The sequence below is a fragment of the Magnolia sinica genome, chromosome 3 (genome assembly GCF_029962835.1).
Source record: "Magnolia sinica isolate HGM2019 chromosome 3, MsV1, whole genome shotgun sequence".
Classification (NCBI taxonomy): Eukaryota; Viridiplantae; Streptophyta; class Magnoliopsida; order Magnoliales; family Magnoliaceae; genus Magnolia; species Magnolia sinica.
Window position 1 is genome coordinate 7,250,428 of NC_080575.1, and position 17,788 is coordinate 7,268,215.

At 42.1% G+C, this 17,788-nt stretch overlaps 1 protein-coding gene and 1 non-coding gene across 2 annotated transcripts in view; both read left to right on the forward strand.

Moving 5' to 3' along the window:
* The window catches only part of LOC131239417 (SWI/SNF complex subunit SWI3A homolog), a 75,388-nt gene that overhangs the window by 1,618 nt on the left and 55,982 nt on the right, over positions 1-17,788 (forward strand). The window lies entirely within an intron of this gene.
* On the forward strand, positions 16,486-16,592 carry LOC131241674 (small nucleolar RNA R71). Its single transcript, XR_009169231.1, has one exon. It is a non-coding gene; the product is annotated as a small nucleolar RNA R71 (small nucleolar RNA).

A 17,788-nucleotide genomic window follows, 5' to 3' on the forward strand; every position in this document is an offset into this window, starting at 1 on the left:
GTGGAAAAGCCCCAAACAAGGGTAAAAAGCCACGGGTGCAAAATTCTACTATGAAGAAAACGAGATTAGAAGTAATATACCAACCTCTTCTCTTGGATGTATAGAAAAAATCTTTTGCATACACCTTAGAATAATTCTCATGACCCTAGAAAAGGCCTAGTGACCCCTATTTATAGTTTAGGCAATTTTCCTTTCGCACCCTTGCGAAATCGCCTCAAATTTTCGTAATCCGTATCAAATCGGTAAAACGAATCTGCGTAATTTCAACTGGTCGAGCAAGCTCCTCGACTAGCCGAGCATGGGCCTCGACTGGTGGAGCACCTCGGACCTAAAAAATCATAGCTCGCTAGACTTTGAGTCGAGCCAGCCCTCGAGTGGTCGAGCAGCCATGTCCAGATGTGGCTCCACATCTCAACAATCTCTCACTTGGAGATGCATCACTATAAACATTCGTCTTCTACATTCGGAGTGCACCACCTCCCCTTCTTCAAGTCCGAATACCAATCAAAGCTGAACAAAGCTTCAGCTTCTCCTGTGTGACCGCCTTGGTCAACATATCCGCAGGATTCTCACTTGTATGGATCTGTTCCAGAGCAATCGATCCATCTTCCAGTAACGAACGTATGAAGTGATATCCGATGTCAATATGTTTGGTCCTTAAATGAAAAGCTGAATTCTTATCCAAGTGTATTACACTCTAACTGTCACTGTACATCTTGTAATCTGCTTGCTTCTTACCCAACTCTTCCATGAAACCTTGCATCCACACCATTTCCTTGCACGCTTTTGTAGCCGCAACATATTCTGCTTCCGTTGTACTGATAGATACTATCTTCTGTAACTGAGAGACCCAACTGACTGCAGCACTACCCAGAGTAAAGACATAACCTGTAGTGCTTCTTCTGTTGTCAATATTTCCTGCCAAATCTGAATCTACGTAGCCTTGTAGCTTGATTTTCGATCCTCCATAACACAGCCCTACATCCACAGTACCTACCAGGTATCTAAGGATCCACTTCACAGCTTCCTAATGTTCCTTCCCGGGGTTGTTCATGAACCTGCTAACAACTCTCACTGCTTGAGCAATGTCTGGCCTCGTGCTCACCATAGCATACATGAGACTCCCAATAGCTGACGCATATGGGACTTTAGCCATGTAGTCTCGTTCCTCTTGTATCTTTGCACCTTACTCCTTAGATAGCTTGAAGTGGTTGGCTAATGGAGTGCTAACCAGCTTAGCACCTCCCATATTGAATCGATCAAGTACCTTGGCTATGTACTCTGCCTGTGACAAAACTAGTTTCTTGTTTTCTCTGTCACGCTTTATCCTCATGCCTAGGATTTGTTTTGCAGCTCCTAAATCCTTCATGGTAAATTCTCTAAACAGTTGTCTTTTGAGATCTGAGATGTCCTTCATGCTTGATTCGGCCACAAGCATGTCATTAACATACAAAAGAAGGATGATGTACGACATATTAAGCTTCTTCAAATAACAACAGTGGTTTACATGACATCTCCTAGAACCGTTTTTCGACATGAAACTGTCGAACTTCTTATACCACTGCCTTGGGGCCTGCTTCAGGCCATATAAACTCTTCTTCAGTCTTCACAATTTGCTCTCTTTTCCTGGTGCCCGTATCCTGTCGGTTGATGCATATATATCTCTTCTTAAAGGTCTCCATGAAGAAAGGCTATCTTAACATCTAACTGCTCTAAATGTAAGTCCTTTGTAGCCACTATACTCAAGACCATAGGAATCGTAGACAGTTTCACCACTAGTGAAAATATTTCAGTGAAGTCGATACTTGCCTTTTGTTGGAACCCTTTCACAACTAATTTAGACTTGTATCATTTTGAACCATCATGCTCCTCCTTCAATCTGTAAACCCACTTGTTATGAAGAGCTTTCTTACCCTTAGGTAGAGTGACTAGCTCTCATGTACGATTAGACTCAAGAGAGTCTATTTCATCATCCATGGCTTGCTCCCACTTAACTCGTGTATCTGACTGTAATACCTCTTCAAAACACTCTAGTTCACCATTATCTGTCAGCAGTAGATAATGTAAGGAGGGTGAGTATTGGACCATGGGTCTCCTCTCTCGAGTAAACCTCCTTATAACCGGTGTCTGTGGCTCTACTTCATAATGCTCCTATGTATGATCATCCTGTGACACTGCAACACCTGTGTCCGGTAACTCTTTCAACTCTACGAATTCTTTCTTATCAGCCTTATTTTGCTGTACACTGTCCTTATGCATCACTTTTTCATTGAAGACTACATCTATGCTTCTGATGATTTTATTATTTTCTGTATCCCAAAACCTATAGCGAAAATCATGCTGCTTGTAGCCTATAAACGGACACCTCCTGGACTTCGCATCCAACTTGTTTCTGTTCTCTGCATTAATGTGAATATATGAAGTGCAACCAAATACTCTGAGATGTGCAAGGTTCACTTCTTTTTCAGTCCATGTTTCTTCTGGTAGACCACCATCCAATGGTGCCAAGAGACTTCTATTGTTGAGATATGCGGCAGTATTCATAGTATCTGCCCAAAATGTCTTGGGCAACCCTGTAGTAATCTCATACTCTTGGCACGCTTAAGGATGATCCTGTTCATGCGCTCAACCACACCATTCTACTGCGGTGTCCCTGGAATCATTTTCTGATGTTTAATTTAATTTGTTGCACAATACTCCTCAAACCTCTTTTCATAGTACTCTCCCCCATTATTTGATCTGAGACATTTTACTATTTTACCTATCTCATTTTCTATCATTACTTTCCACTTCTTAAATATATCAAATACATTAGATTTATGCTTTAAGAAATAGACCCAAGTTTTCTCCTAGCATCATCAATAAAAGAAACAAAATAACGTCAGCCATCAATAAATGATACCTGTGTTAGTCCCCACACATCGTGTGTACAAGCTCCAATAGATGTGTCTTCAGAGCGCATCCTGTTTTCTTAAAACTTACCCTCTTCTGCTTGCGATACACGCAGTCCTCGCAGAATTCCAAGTCAATAAACTTCCGCCCTGGTAGATTCCCTTTTGACAATAGCACTTTCATCCATTTCTCACTCATATGTCCCAACGTCTGATGCCATAACTATCCATTTACACCAGTTGATGCGAGTGCGAGGGAACTATACAATCTTAAAGTCACGTACAAAGTACCTTCCCTCTTGTCTCAAGATATTACCAAGGCACCTTTTGTGATCTTCTAAGAATTACTAGTGAATGTCGTCACATATCCGGTATCGGCCAACTGTCCCACAATGAAATCATCCATTACAAAATAAACCCTGAATCCCTGTAGCTCAGGACACGGCTCACATGAACCCGCCTGAGAACTGCATAAAGGAAAACGCCTCCTCGTCATCCTCACACTCCAGCTCTGCCTCAAGGGTCGCATCATCATCTGCATCTAAGACAGAGTCTGGTTGGTGCTGAAACACCACCCCAGAATGTGGGAGTGAGTGATCAACTCAGTGGAACTATACAATAAAAGTTAACATATTATCAATTCAATCAAGCAGTAATGATAAGGCAATGCAATCAAACATGTCTTAATTACTCTTGTTAATGCAAGGATGTATATAGAAATGATGCATGCCCTCGCCTGCACTCCCTCAGCGTCTTCATCTTATGGTACGCATGACAACCTCCCGCAGTGCTCCACGACGCCAAAGCACATGCAATGCGGTGCATGAACATGATTACCAAGTTGTTATTAGTCCTTTTCATACAGCAGGATTGGGAAGCTAAGGTACCTTCCTCATATCAATTCCCAAACGGTGATCCATTCTAGGGTCGTCAGTCCTAGACAATCTCATACGATCATATAGTTTTAGGTCGCTGCAAAGGGCTCGTCACCAATCAATGCATGCCTATCATACCTTAGTTACTACCCTAAGGCTCGTCGCCTCAATGCAGTATCAAGGTATGCTCGAGGTCACTACAAAGGGCTCGTCACCAATCAATGTAGGCCGACAGCACGAATATAGTGTCTCATACCACCATAATCGGCTCACGAGTCTGAATTGCTCACTGGTCACTACGGGGAGGCTCGTCACCCCAGCGTAGGCCGACAGCTCGACCACGGTGTCCCATACCACCATGCCCGGCTCATGAGTCTTAGCGGATCGAGGTACCATAGTTAACGGGATTGCACTGGTAAGTTTGGTACCCTAGATTCAAACAATAGCGTCCATACATGGTGAACATCCACCGGGACAATCGGGTTACTTGACGAGCTCGACTAGCACGAGCGCACGTTGAGTTGAACGACATGAAGTGCGCAAACACTCCGTGTGGCCAAACCACTGCCGACAACCCTAATACGACTCGGGTTCGTCAAACACGTCCTACGTGGCGAAAACAACCTCGGCCACGAACTCAAGGTTTGTTACCGATTCCCTGGACTATTTCATAGTCCCAAACACATTCAAGTATAACAGATATTCATACCAGCAATTCAGAACAGTAATGGATCAACAATTCTAATCATACAGCATGTGAGCATTTGATGAATATCAACTTAACATGAATTCACATGTAAGTAGCGTCTAAGTTAAGTAGACAAAGAATGTAAATTGCATGGAGGAAATCATACACATCATTAAGATAGTTGAGAATCTCTTCTCAACGCCCATAAGCAGTACAATATCTTACACACTTGATCATTCAGACATTTCTACAAACACTTAGACTACATATTCCAACATACATGACGTATGTTGGTGATAGTACACATTAGCACAAATCCTTTCGCTAAGGAGTTGTTACACACACAACTAGCATAAGCATGCGACAATAAATCATGGTAACCACATGGTCGTATTTCATATGTATACGATACTTCCTACATATACATGGAATACACAAATCTCAATATAGTTCATATATATCAGGAACGCAATACAAACATCGCATTTGGCATGTAAAACTTCACCCACAATAATAATAAACCATTAACCGACATTGAAAGCCTTGAAAACCATAACCTATACGAATATAGTCCGCACCTTAAACCAGAAAGTGCGCAACAGATCTGATTCAGACGATAAGTCTTCGTCAACGACGACTAGATAACCTATGGCATGATTTAAATTAGTTACATCAACACTTAGACTATTCTAAGCTCCAAAATAGTTAGGGTTTGATTGACTTACCCAAGAATGAACTTAGAATTGCCGGAATAACGATTCAGATGCAATGATTTAGGTACGCAGAGTAATAGAGAAGAATCTCAAGATGATCCACCAACTTCTCTCTCACTTTCTCTCTTTTCCTCTCTCTCTTAGCTAGGGTTTGGAAAATTCGTATGGAGTTTGAGAGTGAGGGTTTAAGGTCTTTATATAGTCCTAATATTGATGGAAATAGCCCCATGGCCAAGGTATACTTAGGTAATAACCAATTCGGGTCTATTTCGGTCCAACGGAGCACTTCTGGTGGTCCCTTTTCCACGTGCGGTCGGACTTAAGCTCACTGACCATGGATCTAGGTCAGGCTGAGTTTTTGTACCGATCGGATTTACAGATCAGCCGTGGCGGACCAGTTTCAATTCAACGGTCACCGAAACTCGATCAGGTCCACCGGCACTTTGACATGTATGGGCCATCTTCCCTGATCCGAGGGTAAATTTGGGTCAGATTCTGACGGTCAGAATGCTTAAAATCGGCGCGCAAGCGACACGACTCAGATTTCTTAAATTCATATTTAATTTCTAAATAATTTCACCTTTCTCACACTCTTTACTCCGGACTCAAGCAAATCGTCTCAGGACATCATCTGGACTTGATTTTTGAGGTGATTGTCAAGCCCAACAAGGTGATCATAATTGTCTAAGATCATCGCTATCGGACTTTCGACGCGCGGTCCAGGTCCGATACAAAGTTTCCAAGTACTCCCGAGAGCAACTGGATTTAGCGTTGAATCCTAGATTTCAGGGTAACATAGCGCTAACGATTCTACAGGTTTTGGGTCTTGCAGATCAAATTTAAAGTGATTGGTGCTAATTTCACAGGCAATCGAGTTTAGCGCTAGTTAATTCACATTTAACTTCTAAAGGATTGAGTCCCAAGAGAATCCTGATTGAGGTGGTGCTCGGGTCTTTGCATGAAATTTTTCGGGATGTTACAATCTACCCCCCTTAAAGAAAAATTTCATCCTCGAAATTAGTACCTTTTCATACTCGTCCAGGATCTGAGGGTAGTTCTTTCTGACCTCAACTTCAATCTCCCAAGTAGCCTCTTCTTCATTGTGATGCGTCCACAGTACTTTCACAAGTGGGATGACCTTGCTACGCAGTACCTCTCCTTCCTGTCAAGGATACGCGTTGGTTGCGGTACATATGTGGCATCCTCGCTCAACCACACCTGCTCCCAACTGATAATATGCGAAGGATCAGGAACGTACTTCTTTGGCATAGAAACATGAAATACGTTATGCATGCCCGCAAGTGGTGTGGGCAAAGTAAGGCGGTATGCTACCGCTCCCACTTGATCCAGTATTTGAAATGGACCAATAAATCTCGGCGTGAGCTTCCCCTTCTTACCAAACCGCAGGACTCCCTTCACAGGGGAAACCTTAAGAAATACATGGTCTCCAACCTCAAACTCAAGCGGTCGCCGTCTCGTATCAGCGTAACTCTTCTGCCTACTCTGGGCTGTCAGAAGTGGATGTCGAATAATGTCAACTTTCTCTGAAGTCACCTGCACCAACTCCGGGCCAATCAAACTACGCACACTACCCAAAGAATGCGGTGCTCTACACGGGCGACCATACAATGCCTCGTAGGGAGCCATGCCGATACTCGCTTGGAAGCTGTTGTTATATGCGAACTCTGCATAAGGGAGACAGTCATCCCAACTGTCCTTGAAATCCAAAACACAAGCTCGCAACATGTCCTCCAAAATCGCATACACGAGCATAATGCCCGATTTTTCCACAATATGTACAGTAAGTCTGAACGCATCAATCGAGCCGGCGATGCTGCATGTCTCGGAGGAGAATCTGCCCGTGGTCTCTTGCTGAGAAATGGTGTACTCGAAAAGTCAGGTCATGGTCTGGGAACCATAGGTGCTCGCATACGGGGCAACCTGTCCCCATCCTGCTCAGCTCGTGGGGACATGCTCACCAACTCAGCATAAGAAGAGATGCTAGCATAACACATCTTCGATCGAATCTCAGGCCTCAGTCTTTCAGAAAAACGTCGCATCCGCATCGGCTGATCACCCAGAGGCAATGGAGCATACCTACCCAGCTCAGTAAACCGGTTCTCATACTCTATCACCGACATCCCTCCCTGACGAAGGCGAAGGAGCTCACTCTCCTTCTCATTTCGGTAAGTGACTGGAAAATACTTCTCGTGGAAACAAGCCTCAAATGCCTCCCACGTCCACACAAAACCCTCCACAACTGTGCGGAGAACACTGTCCCACCATAAACTGGTCTCCTTCTCAAACATGAAGGAGGTAAGCTTGACCTACTTAGCCTCAGAACAGTGAAGTGGCCTCAGCATCTTAGAGATGCGGTTAATCCAGTACTTAGCCTCCTCGAGTTTATGAGAACCCGCGAATGTGGGAGGTCGTAAGCATTGGAATCGCTCAAATGTGCCACTAGCACTAGTGTTCCCAGATGGGTGCATAGGTGAAGCAGGTGGAGTCACCCCCATCGACTGAGTAAAGATACCAACCATGGAAGATAGAAACTGCTGCTGCTGGTGCTTCTGCTGCTACATCAGCAACATCATCTACTCTAGCCTATCAGGAGGCGGAGCGGAAGGAGATGCTTGAGATGTCGACGCAGATGCACGATTCTGCTCAGGAACTGAAGGCGTGATTGGAGGAACTATAGATGGTGTCACAAGAGTCGTCTCAATAGCAGGGCCAGTAGTTAGCTGGCTGAGGGTCCGACCCAGCACCAAAATGAGATGGGCCCAGCTGTGGATCCGTCTGGCTATCGCCTAGGGGGGAAACCCAGCAAGCGACTCGCCCAAAGAGAGACGGGCCGAAGTCTTCGAGCCCTTAGGAGGCATGCTCTACATTTAACAGAGGATGCAACCTGTGAGATTTAACATCCACATAATTCACCCCCACAGCATTCACATCACAACTTAAGGAAAACAACATGCATTTCATTTAACAAAATTATCGCAATATAAGAAGTGTAGCATTACATGGATCGCTATAGAGAAAGCATGCAAGCTAATACAACTTAAGCTTCAAACAATAAAATAACTTTCAAATCACTACGCTTATAACGGCTACACACAATAGCAAAGAACAAAACAGAGCAAAGGACTACTACATCCGCGACTACTCGTTGGAATCTGGTGATGGAGAACGGGCACCCTTATCCTACAGGCAACACAAGATAGATTTTAGAGTACAAGTCACCTTCTTGAACTTATGTTTCACGAGGCCTCGTGATCACTTCCCAAGTATAGGGTTGTGATGTAGTAATAAATTCGGTGAGACCGAGGTCGAATCCCAAGGGACTCAAACCTGTACGTAATCTGAAACTAAGTAGGACTAGAATTAGACTAAGATGAAATCTAAATCAAGTATAATTTGAGGAATAATGATGAAATAATTATCTAAAACTTAAAGAATTCAGAGAAAGGAAACTAGGGTTTCAGAGGATCCACTCGTAGAGATCAGGGAGATCTACAGTCGATTCATGAACTCAACTGGACTTCGAGTCCCATCTTCATCCAGTTGGAAGATATAACCTGAAAATCAATTTTAAACTTCATTTAATCTACTTTTCAAGAGATCAGACGGGTGTAAATTAGAGTGGATTCCATCACAAAACCATGCCTATGAGACAAAGTAACCAACAGAATTAAACCAATTTACAGCCAATCTGAGTGACGTATGAAAATTAGGAAGAGTTCCGTCATCCAACCATGCCCAGGAGACAATGGTGAACGACAGGGTTCCCAAATTCATAAACCCTATAATGCTAAGAACATGCTCAAAGCTATCACAAATCTATTGTAATTTCAGTCACAACAAACCATTAAAAACTGGAAGCATTCCTATTAATCAACTAAATCAACATCAGTTTAGTTTAACATGAATCAAAGTTATACATGAATCCAAACTATAGAATCGTTCCCATCACACCCCAAGCTTCACCTCTTAGCCCTAGCTAAGAGGTTTAGCCCGCCATGATTGGACTAGATCTCACACAAATAATAAATAAATAAATAAATAAATAAATTCTAAAAATAATACTCTGTCTGTCTCTTCCACGGCTGCCTCCAACTGCCCGTCCAAAGCTTAGATGCCCCTCACATTCCTTCTCTCTCTTTCTTATAGGCTGATACAATTGGCTGAGAATTCTCACGCACCAGAGGAACATGTTGGAGTCTGTGCTGAAACGGCTTTCGTAGCAACAGCCGGGTAACTCTTTTACGCAGCTAAACTCGGGGACTCAAAACTCCTGATTTCCTTGCACTTCGTCCGTGAAATCAACGTCTCCAGGGACTTTTCTGGCTGATCTTTACGATGGACGGTTCAGATCATCCGTCCGATCACCTCCAGGAATGTACAACATGCCGCAAAAGCTGGACAGCGTCCGATTGCGAAACAGGGCCTGCTCCATTTGCGCAGTGCTGGCGGTGGGGCCCACTACATCGTATTTGGAGAGATCCACTCCGTCCACCGAATGCACATCGAAAAACCAGTAAGAAATATCTGGTTTCAGATTGGATTCTGTGTGTCCCACAAAATATTGTATTCCGCCGTCCATCCTGAGTTTGATCGAGACTTTCCCATGTGTGCGCGCATGGGTGCAGATAGTCAACATGGCTTCGACCTTTTCGAGCTCCTTTACAAGATGGATGGCTTGGATCGACCGTTTGGGCCATGATGGTGGCCCACCAGCTTTCGCAGTCCATTTGTTTGCGTAACAGAGGAGACGACAATTGCCGTTTTTGAAGAGGCACGAGTCCAGGACGGTTTGACTGTCTTGGAGTTGCCGTACACACCTAGTGCATATGTGCATGGTGCACACCCAACTCAGGTGGGGTCCACTCGTGATGTATCTGTATAATCCTCTCCATCCATCTTCTTCCCCTTTTAATTTAAGATGTTGAGTCCAAAACTGAAGCGTATCCAAAGATCAGGTGAGCCCCATATCACTATTTTGGTGACTGATCTGTCAGTTGGGCCACTTTCACAGTGATCCCGGAGCTGAAATTCAACGTGTACGGTTCATTTGTAGTCTTCAAGCCATGTATGAACTTTTGAGCCAATCAGATGGCGGGAACTATGTGATCTTGCATTATTCACCAATTTCGGGCCTCTTTAACGTGAATGGCTTGATTTTCTCGTATCTCTGGCTTGTAAATTCTTCAAGCTTGGTCCTCTGGAGTCCGTCCCTTGCCTTTAGTGTCATCAGAGCGTTAAATCCATGCTTTAAGCTCCCTTTTCAGTCCATGCTCGTAAATACACTCTGCATCACAGACATGATTAAAGCGGCCATTAAACGGTATCATGCTTGTAAATCTAGACAATAATTGGGGTCTAATATGCAATATTTGACCCTCAATAGCTATTGGATTTAATAATAAGGTCATGTTCAATGATTCAAATAGATAAGTTGAAAATTACAGAATAATTTTTATAAACTTGAGTGATTTTTGAAAATAATCCAGAAATAGAAGTCTACGATTCATGATTGTTGGCATTACTTTCTCCTGAAATCAAGCTCACGATAAACTTCATAATCAAGTTCAAATATAATCCATTAATTAGAACAATTCTAAACATCGAGTTCCATGGGTGTATAGTGTAATCACGGCTTACCATCATTAAGAGATCCAATTATGAATTCGTATGATACATTGATGATCGACTGAGCATTCAAGACAACCAAAACCTAAACCAGAAATTGCCTTACAATTCTCTTTTTTTTTTTCTTTTTTTTTTTAATTCTTCCAGCTTTTGATTTTTCTATCGAGGGGAAAGGGAATAACATCCACACCTATAAGGAGCAAACCTATGTTGAAGATCATACACCCAACCCTTCCTGATGACAACTGTTTTTTTTTTTTTAATGGGTATTCTTTTTCTTTCTTTCATTCATTCTTTTTTTTTTATATTCTTTGTATTGAACAAGATGGACAATTCCCCAGGTTGGTTCCTTCCATGCTTAATGATCACCAAGTTACAATTCAATATCGAACTGAAACCTTAATGTGCAAGCGAGATGTGTCCTGAGAATTCATGACTCAATCAATGTTTACAACTTCTAATAATGGATTAACAATTCAAACTGAGCTGTGAAATCTAACAGATAACTGAATCCAAGAGTCATAAATTACCAACATCATGTATTTTGCAATTCCAAGTGTCCTAAATGGCCATCAAAATCACTTTGAATTCATACAAAATTCCAGAAAAATTTAAAATTTTCACAATTTTCACAATTTTCGCTCAAGACCAAGAAAACACTGATTAGGAAACCTAATCTCCCACCCCCAACCTAAAATCTACATTGTCCTCAATGTAAAAGAAATACGCATGTAATGCACATGGGACAACAAAAGTAAAGAGAAGTGATGGAAAGATAGTACCTAGATGAAGAAATCAAGAGGCTTTTCCACAGAGATCTATGTAAGAGCAGGTCAGCACAAGAGAGAAACCAACAAAAGTAAGCTAAAATAAAAATAAAATCCTACATAAAACCCTACCTATACCACTTTCGTAGGTGCTCTCGATTGCATTTAGCGTATGCAACAAGCCTTTAAACCCCTAGGTTGCCCCTAATGAACGAGTTGTAGTCTCGTGAGGGTTTGCAGCAATGTTACCCACAAACATTAAACTAACTAACTGAGAAAATGAACCGGAATGAAAAGCTGGGTTAGCTCCCAGGAGCGCTAAGTTTACCATCTATCCTAAAATAGCATAAAGGAAAGTACCCTAGTCCTATGAAAACAGGAAACCTACCTATACCTCCATCAGACTAGGAGATCAATCCTGGTAAACAGGATCAGTTAGAGGTATGGACATGTCCTCTGAATCAAATTTCTCGACAAATGGCTTTAAGCGATGTCCATTTACTTTAAACTCCTTGCCATTGTCAGGATCTCTTATCTCAATGGCCCCATGAGGATACGCAGTGACCACAATGTAAGGGCCAGTCCAACGAGATCGAAGCTTACCTGGAAAGAGATGTAATCGAGAATTATACAAAAGGACTTTTTGACCAGGTGTGAATGATTTTCGTAGAATACGTTGGTCATGAAACGCCTTCATTCTGTCTTTGTAAATTCTCGAGTTCTCGTACACATCGTTCCGGATTTCTTCAAGTTCATTTAATTGAAGTTTACGTAGCGAGCCAGCATTGTCTAGATTAAAATTCAGTTTTTGATTTCCCAGTACGCTTTATGTTCTAACTCCACAGGCAAGTGACAAGCTTTCCCATACACAAGTCTAAAGGGAGACGTTCCAATAAGGGTTTTAAAAGCAGAACGGTATGCCCATAAGGCATCGGTCAATCAGGTTGACCAATCCTTACGATTAGGGTTAACCATTTTCTTTAGGATATGTTTGATCTCCCTATTGGAACTCTTAGCTTGTCCACTTGTCTGTGGATGGTATGGGGTGCTCACCTTATGAGAGATACCGTATTTCTTCATTAAGCTCTCGAATGGTCTATTACAAAAGTGTGAGCCCCCATCACTAATGATGGCTCGAGGCATCCCGAACCGCGAAAGGATGTTCTCTTTTAAGAATTTAATGACCGTGCGATGGTCATTATTTCAGCACAAAATTGCTTTGACCCATTTAGTGACATAATCTACGGCGAGCAAAATATACAAATTTCCAAATGATTGGGGGAATGGTCCCATGAAATCGATGCCCCAGCAGTCAAATGCTTCTATGATAAGGATGGGATTCAAAGGCATCATATTTCGACGGGATAATGCTCCCAATTTTTGACAACGCTCACAAGCCTTGCAAAACTCATGAGTGTCCCTGAACATAGTGGGCCAATAAAAGCCACACTGTAAAATCTTGGCCGTGGTCTTTTTAGCAGAAAAGTGACCACCACAGGCCTGTGAGTGACAGAAGGAGATGACACTCTGGTGCTCATCGTCTGGCACACATCTCCTCAAGATTTGGTCTGGGCAATATTTAAATAAATATGGATCGTCCCAGAAAAAGTTACGTACCTTGGTAAAGAATTTCTTCTTATCTTGTGCAGTCCAATGCGTCGGTATGGAACCTGTGGCAAGATAATTGGCAATATCAGCGAACCAAGGCGAATGGGAGACTCTGAACAGTTGTTCATCAGGGAACATGTCATTGATATGGGTCGCCTCAGGGGAATCAGAGGTATTAAGGCGAGACAGATGATCGGCCACTACGTTCTCTACTCCCTTTTTATCTTTAATTTCCAAATCAAATTCTTGGAGTAGAAGGATCCATCGTATCAGGCGGGGCTTAGAATCATTCTTAGAAAGAAGATACTTAAGTGCCGCATGATCTGTGTAGATAATGATCTTAGATCCGATCAAGTAGGACCTAAATTTATCCAAAGCGAACACTACGGCTAGGAGTTCCTTTTCCGTAGTCGAGTAGTTCACTTGGGCAGAATTTAAAGTTCTACTTGCGTAATGAATGACGTAGGGCCTCTTATCTTTTCTCTGGCCTAGAACCGCTCCAAGAGCATAATCAGAAGCGTCGCACATAAGCTCAAAAGGAAGGCTCCAATCGGGTGGCTGTATGATAGGTGTAGTGGTCAACATGCCTTTAAGCTTAGTGAAAGCCTCCCGGCATTGCGTAGTCCACTCGTATGGTGCATCCTTTTGAAGTAGATTGCATAGAGGACGAGAGATGAGACTAAAGTCCTTTATGAATCGTCCGTAAAAACAGGTGTGTCCTAAGAAGGATCGCACATCTCTTATGTTCTTGGGTGGAGGTAGGTTAGAGATAAGATCGATTTTTGCCTTATCCACCTCGATTCCTTTGGACGAGATAATATGTCCAAGGACAATTTCCTTATGAACCATGAAATGACACTTCTCCCAATTAAGTACCAAGTTCTTTTCTTCACATCTTTTCAGCACACATTTAAGACTCTCTAAGCACTCGCTGAAAGATGAACTGAAAACAGAGAAATCGTCCACGAAGACCTCTAGATATTTACCCACCACGTCAGAAAAGATACTCATCATATATCGCTGAAAGGTGGAAGGGGCATTACATAATCCGAATGGCATCCTTCTGTAGGCAAAGGTGCCGTAGGGACATGTAAATGTAGTCTTTTCCTGGTCCTCAGGGGCGATTTCAATCTGATTGTAGCCCGAATACCCGTCAAGGAAACAGTAATAGGAATGACCAGCTAGCCTTTCCAAGATTTGATCAATGAAGGGCAAAGGAAAGTGGTCCTTCCTCGTGACGGTATTCAGCTTCCTGTAGTCAATGCACATTCTCCAACCAGTAGTAACTCTTATTGGCGATGAGTACAAATCGAGGGGTCGATTCCCTTGAGGTCCGCTATCGTCCATCCAAGGGCTCCCTTATGCTCAATGAGAGTAGATATGAGCATACTCTCCTGTTCTTTCTCCAGGTGGGCAGAGATCACCACCGGGTATGTCTCATCTTGACCTAAATAGACATATTTCAAATCAGAGGGCAAAGGTTTTAGGTCAAGCTTTGGTGGCTTGAGGTTAGACGGTAGAGGCACTACATCAGTTTGGGGCAACTCTTCAAATTGTGGCCTCCACCGGTTAACTTCAAGTACCGGTGCAGTATCAAGCAAGACACACGTCTCCCTAATCATGTCATCATCAAAATCATGGGAGTGGGCCAGGCACGTCTCTAGAGGGTCAGAGGATAAGGTCAGAGGTGTCGTATCTTCCACTAAAGAGTCAATCATGTTAATGTCGTGGAAATCGTCATCATCCTCTAAGTTTCTGCCGTTATTGAAAAAGATGTTTGACTCCAATGTCATATTCCCAAAAGACATAGTCATGACACCATTCCTGCAATTGATAATTGCGTTTGAAGTGGCAAGGAATGGGCGACCAAGAATGACGGGGATCTGAGTGCTCATGTTATTGATGGGTTCGGTGTCCAGGATGATAAAATCTATAGGGTACTAAAATCTATCAACTTGGACCAACACATCCTCAATTATCCCTCTTGGTACACGAATAGAGCGATCAGCAAGTTGTAGTGTGGTTAAGGTGGGTTTTACTTCACCCAAACCTAACTGTTTGTATACCGAGTAGGGAATCAGATTGACGCTCGCTCCTAAGTCAAGAAGTGCATGATCAATTCGATGGTCCCCAATTACACATGATATGGTTGGGCTACCGGGATCTTTAAATTTCTGTGGCACGTCTTGCTTTAGGATGACACTCACTTTCTCAGTCAAGAAGATCTTCTTTTGAATACTCTTCCGTCGTTTGGTCGTGCATAAGTCTTTTAAGAATTTGGCATATGAAGGTATCTGTTTTACAACATCAAGTAGAGGAATGTTGACTTTCACTTGTTTCAACACCTCTAGGATATCCTGAGAGTTAGAGAGAGGTTTTGGTGCGACCAACCGTTGGGGAAATGGAGCAACTGGCTTTTCTAGAAGTTTCGGTTCTAATTTTTGTGGGGCCTCACTAGATCCATTATTGTTGTCCTCTTCTGGTTCTTGAGGCTTTTCGGGCCTAACCGGAAGGGTTTTATCAATGATCTTCCCACTCCTAAGAGTGGTGATGGATTTAGCGTGCCCCATTTGATTTGAAGAGCTGGGATCACTTATCTCGTATTGCGGTTTAGGATTGGGGAGCGGTTGTGCAGGAAGCATCCCCTTTTCTATAACCGTCATACGTGAATCCATCTTTTGCATAAAGTCTCGCATTGCATGGGTCAGCTCTTGTATGGAATTTTGAACCGGTTCTTCTTGAGGTTTCCCCTGATTTGGATTTTGATTGAAGAAACTTTGAGGGGTAGCAGTTTGTCCATTTCTCCAACTAAAGTTTAGATGATTTTTCCAACCAGGATTGTACGTATTAGAGGTTGGTCCATTGAAAGGTCTTTGATAATTATTTACGGCATTGGATTGTTCATTCAACACTTCTCGAAAGGCGGGTATTGTAGGGCAATTTTCAGTTGTATGAATATTGCAATCACAGATGCCGCAAACACTTTCATTAACCTTATCCTTCTTTCCTTCCATGGCCTCAACTTTCCTTATGAGCGTAGTCACTTTACACTTGAGATCATCCTCTTCTTTCAAGAGATACAATCCACCTTTCTCCTTTAATTGAGTTGGCCTAGACGTGGTGTTCGACTTTGGGTAATAGTCCCATGATTGTGTTTTTTCAGCAAGACTATCGAGGTAATCCCATACCTCGTCAACATTTTTATTAATGAATTCTCCATTACACATTGTCTCGACCATTTGGCGCATGGAAGATGTCAGTCCATCATAGAAAAAATTTGTAATGCGCCACGTTTCAAAGCCGTGTTGTGGGCATGAACTGACCAAATCCTTGAACCTTTCCCAACATTGGTAAAATGTTTCATCCTCCTTTTGGGTGAAGTTCATGATTGCTTTTCTAAGGGTAATCGTTTTATGATGTGGAAAGAATTTCTTTATAAATTCCCTTTGCATATCATTCCATGTGCCAATGGATCTAGGACGCAGTGAATGTAACCACGTCTTAGCCTTCTCTTTTAAGGAAAAAGGAAAGAGTCTCAGCCTGACTGTGTCCTCAGACACATTTTGAAAATATAAAGTGGCTATGATCTCATCAAACTCTTTCAAATGTAGATATGGTTCTTCAGATTCAAGCCCATGGAACTTAAGAAGGAGTTGGATAACCCCTGGCTTGATGTCCATATGTCCTGTATTTTTAGGAAAAATCATGCATGAGGGCGTACTCACCCCCGCTGGTTGTAAATAATCTCGTAAAGTACGAGGCGGGGGTGCTTGATACACCTCATTCTCATCCTGAATGTCCTCTACCCTAGGTTGGGGTAGAAGAGGTTGGTTTTCAGCCATCACTTCAATTAACTCAGGGGATTTCGAGTGGTGTCTAGTCCTGCGATGGATAGTTAACCCCTCAACCAATCCTCCTTCAGTCAAGAGACGTCGAGTGTTGTCATGGGCCCACTTGGGCATGAAACACTCGCAACCCTTAATCAAATTCGAAACATAATCTTAAGAAAGGAAAAGAAAATTTAGAAAGAAAGAGAGATTTGGAAAGAAATTACCAAATTGAAAGCCCTAAGTAACAACACCTGCAAAAGAAAACAAAACAAGTCAGTTTCTAAAGAGAATGTCTAGAATTAGAAAATCCTTAAAAAGAAAGATAGAAGTAAACTAGTTTCTAAAAGAAAAAATTCCTAAAAGAAAGTGGAAATTTCTAAAATAAATTAGGAAAGTCCTAAACTAGAAAGTAAGTTACTAAAAGAGATCTGAAAAATAGAAAGTAGAGAAAGAACTTACCGAATTAGAAATTTCTATCTTAAAGGCCTACACAATAGAAAAGTTAGTTTCTAAACAAAAATTCTATAAGTAGAAAATTAGGAAACAAAATTAGATTCTAAAAGAGTTAAAAATAGAAAGTTAATTTCTAGAAAGGGAAATAAATAACCTAATTCCCTAAATAAAAGAGGAAAATTTCTAAAAATAATCTATTTCCTACAAATAGGAAAATACTAGAATTAGAAAATTTCTAAAATTTAAACCCTAATTTTAAAAGTAGAAAAAGTAGAGAAATTAGGAAGGAATTACCAATTTAGAAACTTATGTCAGGA